We start from the raw sequence: 11,225 nt of genomic DNA on the forward strand, positions 1-11,225 counted from the left end.
TACTTACTTACTTACTTACTTACTTGCTTACTTACTTATATCCTGCTCTTCCTCCCAGCAGGAGCCCAGGGCAGCAAACAAAAGCACTAGAAACACTTTAAAACATTATAACAGACTTTAAAATACATTAAAACATCTTTAGCAACATTTTAAAGCTTTCAATATATCTTTTTTTTAAGTTAAAAACATTGTTTTTTAAAAAAATTAAAAACATATTAAAAAGCAATTCCAACACAGACGCAGACTTGGATAAGGTCTCAACTTAAAAAGCTTAGGGTCTTCAATAGTTGCCGAAAAGATAACAGAGATGGTGCCTGTCTAATATTTAAGGGAAGGAATTCCACAGAGTAGGTGCCACCACACTAAAGGTCCATTTCCTATGTTGTGCAGAATGGACCTCCTGATAAGATGGTATCTGCAGGAAGCCCTCACCTGCAAAGAGCAGTTGTCAACTGGGTATAGAAGGGATAAGACAGACTTTCAGGTATCCTGGTCCCAAGCTGTGTAGGGCTTTGTACACCAACACTAGAACCTTGAACCTGGCCCGGTATCAAATGGGCAGCCAGTGCAATTTTTACAGCAGCGGCGTGACATGTTGGCAATACCCTGCCCCAGTGAGCAGTGTCGCTGCTGCATTTTGCACCAGCTGCACCTTCTGGACCAACCTCAAGGGCAGCCCCACATAGAGCACATTACAGTAATCCAGCCTGGAGATTACCAGTGCATGGACAACAGTGGTCAGGCTATCCCAGTCCAGAAACAGCCGCAGCTGCCTTACCAAGGCACTCCTAGCCTCTGAGGACATCTGGGCCTCTAATGACAAAGATAGATCAAGGAGCATCCCCAGACTATGGACCTGCTGTTTCAGAGGGAGTACGATCCCATCCAAAGCAGGCAATTGACCAATTATCGAACTCAGGAACCACCAACCCACAATGCTTCCATCTTGTTAGAATTCAGACTCAGTTTATTGGCCCTCATCCAGCCTAGCACCACATCCAGGCAGTGATCCAGGGCTTGCACAGCCTCTACCCATTCAGATGTTACGGAGACATAGAGCTGGGTATCGTCAGCATACTGTTGACACCTCACCCCAAATCTCCTGAGGACTGCTCCCAAGGGTTTCATATATATGTTAAACAGCATGGGGGACATGGTGGTACCCTATGGCACCCCACAGCACAACTGCCAGGGGGTCAAAAGACAATCATTCAATACTATTCTCTGAAAATGACCCTAAAGGTAGGATCGGAGCCACTGTAAAACAGTGCCTCCAATACCCATCTCACCAAGTTGGCCCAGAAGGATACCATGGTCAATGGTATCAAAAGCTGCTGAGAGATCAAGTAAGAGTAACAGGGTTGCACTCCCCCTGTCCTTCTCCTGATAAAGGTCATCCATCAGGGCGACCAAGGCCAATTCAGTCTCATAACCAGACCTAAACCCATACTGGAACAGATCAACATAATCTGTTTCATCTAAGAGTATTTGCAATTGCTGCACCACAACCCTCTCAATCACCTTCCTAAAAAGTGGGTATTTGCAACTGGTCAGTAATTGCCACAGACCAATGGGTCCAAGGTGGGCTTTTTCAGGAGCATTTGGATCACCGTCTCTTTCAGGGTGGCTGGAACCACTCCCTTCCGCAATGATGCATTGACCACACCCTGGATAAGAGTCAATGAATCAATCAATCAAGTTTATTGTACAGTCATTGACCCAATACACTTAGATTATAGGTAGAAGAAAAACCTTAGTTACAAAATATATAAAATACATCAAACAGGCTCAAGTATTTATCTAAGGGGGCAGGGGGAACTTCAAGAGGGTAAGTTGAGCAGCGTAAATAAACTTAGCCACTTGTAGGGTTGTTAGTTTATCAAGACCAGCCAAAAGATGTTGTAAAAGTATAGTTTTGGACCTACCAGGGAAGTTCTTTAAAATTGGATTTATATACTTAAAACGTTCAGCAGTGTAATAAGGACAGAGAAAAAAGACATGATGCAAGGACTCAATGTCAACATTGTTACACGGGCATAAACAATGGCTAAAAGTGATGCCATGAAAACGGCCTACTAAAAGTGAAGAAAAAATACAGTTAAAAAGGGCTCTCGTAAACACTTGGCGAAATTTAGGTAAGGTCAAAAATTCTAAATACAGAGCTGGTTTGGGAAATGAAAAATTTAGACCTGAATACAGAGGTGAGCATGTTTTGGTGGCGTTTGGCACCGAGCTCTGTAGATAAATATCCTTAATCCGGGTCTCAATAATCCATCTGGCTGACACAGAGTCCAAAGATGAAAGGTATTCTGCTGAGAAGCCCAATGAAGCCAGCTTGGCAAGGAGGGCTTTGGACCATGAACTGATAAAAGGATCACGCCAGAGGAAGTATAGATAGCCAGAAGAAGGGCATGCATAAGTTAGTTTAACCCAGTATCTAAATGTTAAAATCCAGGGAAGGGATTCTAATGAGAGCTGGCCGGCCTCAGGCTAGAGTATATCCTGGAGTATATTTTCCTCCCATTGTTTCCAAAAGCATTGCCCACCAGGGTGTTAGATGAGGCTGGTTGACTACCTTTAATTCTGCCTCCCCACCCTCACATTAGAACTGTAGCCAAAATTTGCTTATTGAAATCAAAAGATACCCCCAACGTCTCACTTACCAGATTGCAAAACCCGAAGGATTTGCAAGGATTCTTTGTGAGTCCTTGCAAAGCCCCTCAGGGTTTTGCAAGAAGTCAGAAAGAATGCTCACAAATCCTTCTTGCTTGTCCAAAAGGAACAGATTAGTGTTCACCCATCGCTGTTGACTACATGTTTCACTTTGGGATCCAGGACAAGAGCAACAGTTACCTAATCTTAGAATATATATAGATATGTAAGGGGCAATTTAACTACTAGATAGACAGACAGACAGACAGACAGACAGATAGATAGATAGATAGATAGATAGATAGATAGATAGATAGATAGATAGATAGATAGATAGATAGATAGATAGATAGATAGATAGATAGATAGATAGATAGATAGATAGATACCCAAAGCAATTAGCTTTTTTCTGATGGAGAACAAAGTTCTGTTGCTGCTTCAACTATTACGAAACAAATAAAATGCCACACTTAAAAAAGAATTTCTTCCACAGTGCAAGCTTTTCTTAAAATAGTTGTATGTTTAAAGCAATTTAAAATTCACACTTCTTTCTGAACATTTTGTTAGCTACTATATTTGTCTTTCAGGTGCTCCCTGGAGCACTCTGAAACATTCTCTCCTGCTGTTGGCAACTGATCCCATGCTGTTTCAGTAGATTTCCCAAGCAGCAACAGAGAGAGAAAAACAGGTTTAAAATTGGAGTGAAAATATGAGGATATGCAGACCAATTTGGCATGTAGGCTGTGAATGTTTCACACATAATCTGAAAGTAGCCACCTTTCCAGACCCGTCTTTTAAAAATGGAACACATAAAAGTATACAAAGAAATTGACAGCACAATGTCTACTCACAGAAGCAAGTCCCTTTAAGTTCAATGAGGCTTACTCCGAGCAGACTTGTATAAGATCACCCTGCACATCCTCTAACAGTACTGTCCTCAGTGACATTAACATTTAAGTGGATTGTCTGTTTGAAATTAATATATTATTTTTGTTTGAGTCTCATTTCTAAAGTCACTTTCGCAAAGATGAAGATGAAACAATTTAGGGTTAATGAAGCCATCAGTCATGCCTATGATATGAAAGGAGTTTCAACCCATAGGCACTGGTACATTCAGGATGGGAGGGCTTGAGCCCCACACAAGCCTTGCCCCCACTATCCTCCATTCTCACCTCCATATTATTGGATTTAAGTCATTGGCTTTTAAATATGAAGTACATGTATTTAGGATTATGCTAAACATCAAGGTTAGGGTCTAAGAAAGTCTATTTTCTTTGCACACGAGATCATGAATTAATGAAGGTATTTTAAGCATACTGAGAGATGGATCCCTGCCCCCTCACCCCCACAAATACCACATTCTAAGGCAGATGGCAGACTGAAATTTAAGCTCCCACCACCGCCCAGAGAGGAACATTTCAACAGGTAGGTGGAGCAAATTTCTTTGTATGGAGGAGAATTCAATAATGTGAGCCACAACCACAGTCAGAAAGTAGTACAGCTAGAGGTCAAGCAAAAAATGATTATAGGGGAATGGTACAACTCTATTTATCAATGACACAGCTAACAATATGGTTCCACCACCACAATGTTTACACACTTGGAATGCCTAAAACACAGCGTTTTATTCCCTAAAATAAACAGATGGTACTCTCAAAAGTATAGCTGATCCTGCCCAAGAAATTACATTTACTTCACACATCAACTCATGATACATTATAACGCAGTCTTAATCTCATTCAGACATAGTTTTCACCATTTACCTGTATAACCTACCTGATTGGCTTCCTACGTTTAATTCTTTTTTTTCTTGTTTGTTCAACTTTTAGATCTTAAGTTTCTCCCCCTCTTGCCAGATATTGTTTAGTAATACAGAATAAGGGGAGGAAATAGGGAAGAAGAGACCAGGGTGTGGGCGGCGGCGTGGGAGTGAATGACTCACCTGGAATGGGATGGGTAACTATATACATTCAAATCATATGTTCCATGGATGTTGATGTAATTTTATTTTTTCTGGAAAATAGAAAACGTTAATAAAAATTATTATTTATTTATTATTTATTTATTTTAAAAGTAGTACAGCCAAGATACACATTTACTGCATCAGTGAGAAAACTTGATTGACTGAGTCATGGTCTGTGTGAAGGATTTTATAGAATAATGATCACCATTATCATGACCACCCCATTTGAAAAAAGGCATTTTTTTCTAGAAAATAAATTATTAAAAAAAAAGAGTAGCCATTAAGGCTGAGTCACACATTACATTTGTTAGGGGTTCACCTCCACATTTTTAGGGGCCAAAGTAGCATATCCATGACACTTAGTCATACATAACTTTTACCGCCTTTTTTGGTTTTACAAAATGCAGCCTCAGACAATTGCAAAGTGGAAAACTGAATTGGGGGAGGTGTCTTAACCCTTCCAGAGTTTTCCTGCTAAAGATCAACACACACCACCAGCAGCAGCAGCTTCTTTTTGCCTTGAAAGGGGAGGAAGAGTTTTTTAGCAGAAAAATGGCATGATAACTTTCACAAACACACACGAGTCCAGCACTTCACCAAAATGTTCTCTCCCCTTTAATCATATTCAAATGCAGTTTCTTTTATCATTAATTGATAGGGAATGGTTGGGGGAAGGGGAGATGAAGGAGAAATTTTCTGCACAGAGCTCTTCCATACAAATTATTAAACATACTTACTGGATAGGCTAACCCACATGTGTACAGTATTTGCATGCAAGACTGGGTGGATGTTCCACCTGCACACAAATGCTGTATGTTTGTGGACTGGTACATACAGTAGGTGTATTGAAATGAAATGGCAGCCACATGCAATGTTTACATGAGTTTATGCTTTGTCCATGACCAGCATCCTATTTAAAATGGGTCTTAGTCCCTGCTAAGTCACCAGCCTTTTGAATCAATAACATTTTCTAGTAGGCATGTGTGATGTGTAAGTGCAAGTGCTCTCGTCTTTAAATGGTTTCAAAACCAGCTATCATTTCTAATTAAGAAACTTATCTCCATGCTTATTATCTAAAGCTCTTACAGATTTATAAGGGGTGGGGGGAATGAATAACTTCTCTGAAAGCTGAAATCCAGCATTTGTGGCTGCATTTTAGTTGGCTCAGCATTTGGAACTTAAGAACTGGTGAAAAAACACTTTGCAGTCACATCATACAAATCAGAACCTCCAGGGACAATGGTGACAGCTGTTATTCTGGAACGATTTCAACGTGTCTACAACTGACACTTTCTTTTAATTTACACCTAGCTACGATACTCTTCCAGGTCTCCCTCAAGCCTCAGTGGGCACCAGTTTGTCACCTATCACACATCATTCTTGAAATCCAGATATGTCTCAACCCATTAATGCACGGCTTGGTGAAGGCAGTCAAGGCTTCAGTCACTTACACAGAGGAGATTAACTCAAACCCAGCACACGGCAACTTTGTAAAAGCAAAATCCCAGGAGCCACCCAACCTCTCGATTCTCTTCTCCAGCTCTAGGCCATGTGTTAGAAGGAAGCCAGTTCATATTATCAATGCATACTTGACCTAAATCTGACTGGCTCTTTTGGACCAATCCATTCCTAACCATCTATGCTTGAATGTGAAAGGGACTTCACATTGTAGCCTTAAGGTTTATTGTGGTCAAGAATCAAATAATCAGGGGACCTCTGCGTACATACATCATGAAATCGGCCCCAAACAGTTTCGTGAAGTATTTGTATTTCTTTAAATGTTTTATTCTGCCGTTCACAGCAAAAAGTCCTCTCAAGGCAGTTCACAAATCAAATCATCCTAAAGTAGTTTAAAAATAGAATATAAATTCACTATAAACAACATTTTTTTAAAAAAAGACTCCAAAACCATCAATAAAATAGCAGCAACAATTAAAATTAAAGTTTAAAAGTGTATACCAGCATTAGACAATGAAAAGTGGATTTAAACAACCAGGTGTTTAAGGCCTATTTAAAAACAGTCAACAAGGGAGCCACATGTACTTCCCACCAATATGGGGCTACCAGTGGCCCTGTGGCTTGTGCCTACCAACCTGATGGTCCTTACCAGGGTGAGCCCATGAGCCATTGCTCATAGTCATTATTAAGGCCTGAGCAGGTTCATTTAGGTGAAGGTCGTCCTTCCTGCATCTGATTTCATCATGCCCATTTATAAAGCACCAACAATGTATAAAAATGAAAGCAAGTTGTTTTTTTCAGCCTAAATTTATTGCATATAACATTGGGCAGTGCAGGATAAGCCTGCTGAGTAAGCTGTACACATGTCAACCACTAACTAGGTTTGCCTGGTACCAGAATTGTAGCCAAAGAAATTAATCTAATATGCAGTTATTACTAACTGAAATAACAACCTCTGCCACTCAGATTACTGTTGGGTTTAAACAAGCTTGCATGCCGCCCCCTTTGATAGGGAGATGTTCCCTCTAACTTATATTTGGGGAATATCTCTATGTACCTGTTTACCATGATGTAACTTCCTTAAAGGGTGGGGTTATTTTCCTTCTTTTTCCTCCTCCTTTGTCTGGGGATATTGTAGATTCCTGCATATCCACCATTATTGAGCTTTAGCCTCTAGCAGAAGCAGCATGGCAGATGCTCTTCCAGAAGCATCATCACCAAAGACTAAAATGGACTAAGACTTCTATTTTTTCATCTAAGCTAGAGCCAATGTTTCCTGGACATATGAAAGGTCATGAGTAAACCTTCTTTATACTTTTTACCTTAGAAGATTGTCTCTGTTGTTATTTGTGTCTGAGGGAAAGGTGGGCTGGTTGATTCTCAAAATCCACTGTTGTTACTAAATACTTCTGCTAAGAAATGGGACTACATACTGTTTCTATTTCATTTTTAAATCAAACAACTAGCACATAGTGAAAAGACATCCAAGTGTTACAAATTTTACTTTGTTTATTGCATTTTTATCCTGCCGTGCATCTAAGAAGCCAGGGCAGTATACATGGTTCCCCCTTATATTTTCACAAGAACTCTGTGAGGTGGACTAAGCTGAAAGAGTGACTGACAGACCGCAGAATCACCCAGTGAGCTTATGGCCAAACAAGGTTTGAATCTGAGTTTCAACACTCTATCCGCTACACCAGCCTTTTCCAACCAGTGTGCCTCCAGATGTTGTTGGACCACAACTCCCATCAGCCTCAGCCAGCATTGCCAATGGCTGAGGCTGATGGGAGTTGTGGTCCAACAACATCTGGAGGCACACTGGTTGGGAAAGGCTGCGCTACACCATGCTGCTTCATCTTATTAAAAGGGTTTGCCCAACATCAAAGGAAAAAGCAGCTGCCACAGCAAAAGTCTCCCAGAGCAGAGCCAGACTGCAGTGGAGGAACAGGGAAAGGAGGCACCACACTGCAGGGCAAATGACAGGCTACAGGCTAGGGTGAATGAAAAATCTCCTTAATTCCTACCGCAGGGCCCCCCTCAAAATTAAGCAGACATTCACTCATTGCAGCCTGCAGCTTATTGTTTGCCCCACGGTGTGGTGCCTCCTCTTCCTGTTCTTCCTCCTTTATGAGGAGGCTTTTGCAGTGGCTGCTGCTCTATCCTTCCACCCAGGGAGGGCCCCCCTTCTCTCCCTCCTTGTCATTCTCCATGATGCCGGGGGTGAGTGTGGCAGATCAGATTGGCAGGCGGCAGATCCCATCCCTAATTACAATTGCTACAGCAGGTAGAAAAATCATTAAGTGGTCTGCCAAGACCCTCAGGAATTTTCAAGTGGTCTGTGGGGAGGAAACAGTTGAGAACCACTGTTATAGGCAACAGTCAGCAAAGATGGCTGTGTGTGTGTGTTTAAAAGTTTAGGAAAGCTTGACCCCAGAACTATAAAATGCAAATTATAGAAGGAGAAAATACAGGTATTAAATGCAGAAAAGTAAAGTAGGGGGTGGTAGTATAAGAAGGATGGAATTTCTCTCATGGTAGTTATCACGGCTGGCTCCAAAGGGTGGCCAGGTGAGGCCCTGGCCAAGGGTCCGGTGGCCCACAGGGGACCCTAAGGGGCCCCTCATTATGGTGGTGGAGTAGCGCTCCCATTCCATGGCAGGCTTTCTGCCGCAGATCACAGGGAGGGAGCTGCCCACCCGCTCGCTGCCCCGCCCATGCCTGCTCGCTCACTCTCCCTCATGCCCACCCGCTTGCCCTCTGCCCCCACCCACTCCCTCACTCACCCTCCCCTCACCTGTTCGCCCTCCCCCACCTGCTCGTTCGCCCTCTGCCCCCGCTTGCTCACCCTACCCCACACCCCGCTCGCTCACCCACCATCTCACCCCCTGCACGCCCACTGTCCTACCCGCCCATCTGCTCCCTCCCTCACCCTTCCCCCCACTCGCCCTCCCCCCCTGGGCATGCCTGGGGCTTGCCCTGGTTGTTATGATTTTTTAAATGAACTTTTATTGCTTAATTTTACAGAAAACAAGAAATATAAGATCAACTAACAAATCCCTCCCAACTCCCCTACCCCGGAGCCATGGACTTTCTACTAATAAGAAAATGGGTTCACATCAGGATCATACAGGTAAGATTACAATTGCAATTAAGTAACAATAAAAAAAATCAGAATCCAATGGAGGATCAGGTAAGTATAAATAAATAAATGTCCCAGGAAATTATTTATGAAAACCAAATGGTTCTTGCTGCATTTGCAAGATGATCATATAAATCATGTTAGGTGGTGTAGTCTATAAATGACCACCACACAGCCATGAAAGCTTCCGGGTTTGCTTCGCTTTGCAGGAATCAGAGATGTAGAGTAAACTTGCCCAGAATCGCAATTGTCCAGATGTTCCTGCACCAGGTGTGTATGTCCAAATCACCCATGTCATGATGGTAGTTGTAATGATGCCTCAGGCATCGGCTAACAGGTGCCAATGGAACTATCACAAACAATGTTGGCATAGTACAATAATTGTACTATCAGAAGTAGAAAACATAGCATCCCAGCAATTCAGTATTGCCATTTGGAAAATTTAAGAATAAGTGCACTAATGAAGGGCGGGTGAGGAATCTCATGTATTCCATGCAGCAAGTGTTTAACCAGCATAGTTTCATTCTGGGGGATTCATTTGGAAAGCCCTTCTTGCCCTCTCAGTGTAACAGAGCAATGACAAGGTGTCATAAAATTGAAAGTGATTTTGATTTCCCACCATCAAATCAGAGGTTAACACCTCTATAAAGACAGTGAGGAACCTGTCTGAATGAAGCACTACAGCAAACGGTGCGTAAACTACTACCTTATGTACCCAGTTCTGAGCACCACAGTTTAACAAAGCTTTCAGCAAACTGGAACACAGTCCGAAGAAGGCAGCAAAAATGGTGACGAGTCTGAAGACCAAGTCTTACAAGGAAAAGTTGAAGCAATTGACTCGTTTAGCCTGGACAAGAGATGATTAAAAGGTGTTAATAGTCATCTTCAAATGTTGGAAGGGCAGTTACACAGATAATGGAGCAACTTTATTTTCTGTGGCTGCAGACAGTAGGACCCAAACTAAACCAAGAGTTTCAGATGACAAGAAAGGCAATTTTGACTAAACATTATTCCTGACAAAACTCGGTGCTTGACAGTGGAACAGGCTGCTTTGGAAAACAGTGGACTCTCCTTCATTAGACTTTGTAACCATCAGCAGAGGGTTGGACTAATTACCCTTAAAGTCCTTTCCAACCCTGTTTCCATGTCTTGACCAATTCACAGGCTAAAATGCTAGGACCCTCCACACTATCAGCATTACACACACACACACACACACCAGCACATTAGCGGTGCAAAAGCCATTTCACCACTCTTGGAAAGGCAGGGTGATTCCACTCATTTGAGCTTACTTTCATGAGCCTTTTTTGTCCCAGAAGAGGCACAGAGACTGCCCCAAAGGTGGCCCAGTAACCAAGGGAGGGCACACATTTTTTCTTGAAAATCAGAGGGAACCAGATGATTTATACTCCATTACCTAGGCATGAGATCACACATCTCTGCAATAGTGCAAATCATACCTTACCCTAGTGCACCATATGAGTGTCAGCAAAATGAATGTGCCGGCCTTCATCTAGCTAAGCTTTCTTTGCTCAAAACAAGTGGTGTGATCTTAGTATATGTTCACAAGAGACACTGTCCACTAGGATATCCTTGGGAGCTGAGCAATAGCACAGCAGTTTGTGCTCTTGCTCATTTTGTTGGGGACATGCACAAGAGAACATCTGTGTAAATGGTGCCCAAATATATGTTATTTAATGTCTAATGAGCACAAAGGCAGCAGAAACGCATGTGTTCATCAATCAAAGGTAACTCTCCAGCATGGCCACTGGATTGGGCTGATGGGTGTTGTAGTTCAAAAAAGTAACTTTTCCAAGCTCTGCTCTCCAAGTGATATACACCTAATATTTGGTAGCCATTTGCCTGGCATATTGTCCAGTATGCTGGAAATGTCATTAACCTGAAACTTTTTGCCAGTTTTCCATTTCTTTTATTCTAATATAGAAGAGTCAGCTGTGGCATAAGTGGAGAGAAAATGACTGCAGTTGACTTTGGTCCTTGTGTGAAATTGGA

This window comes from Rhineura floridana, chromosome 1, assembly GCF_030035675.1.
Source record: "Rhineura floridana isolate rRhiFlo1 chromosome 1, rRhiFlo1.hap2, whole genome shotgun sequence".
In the NCBI taxonomy this organism is placed as follows: Eukaryota; Metazoa; Chordata; class Lepidosauria; order Squamata; family Rhineuridae; genus Rhineura; species Rhineura floridana.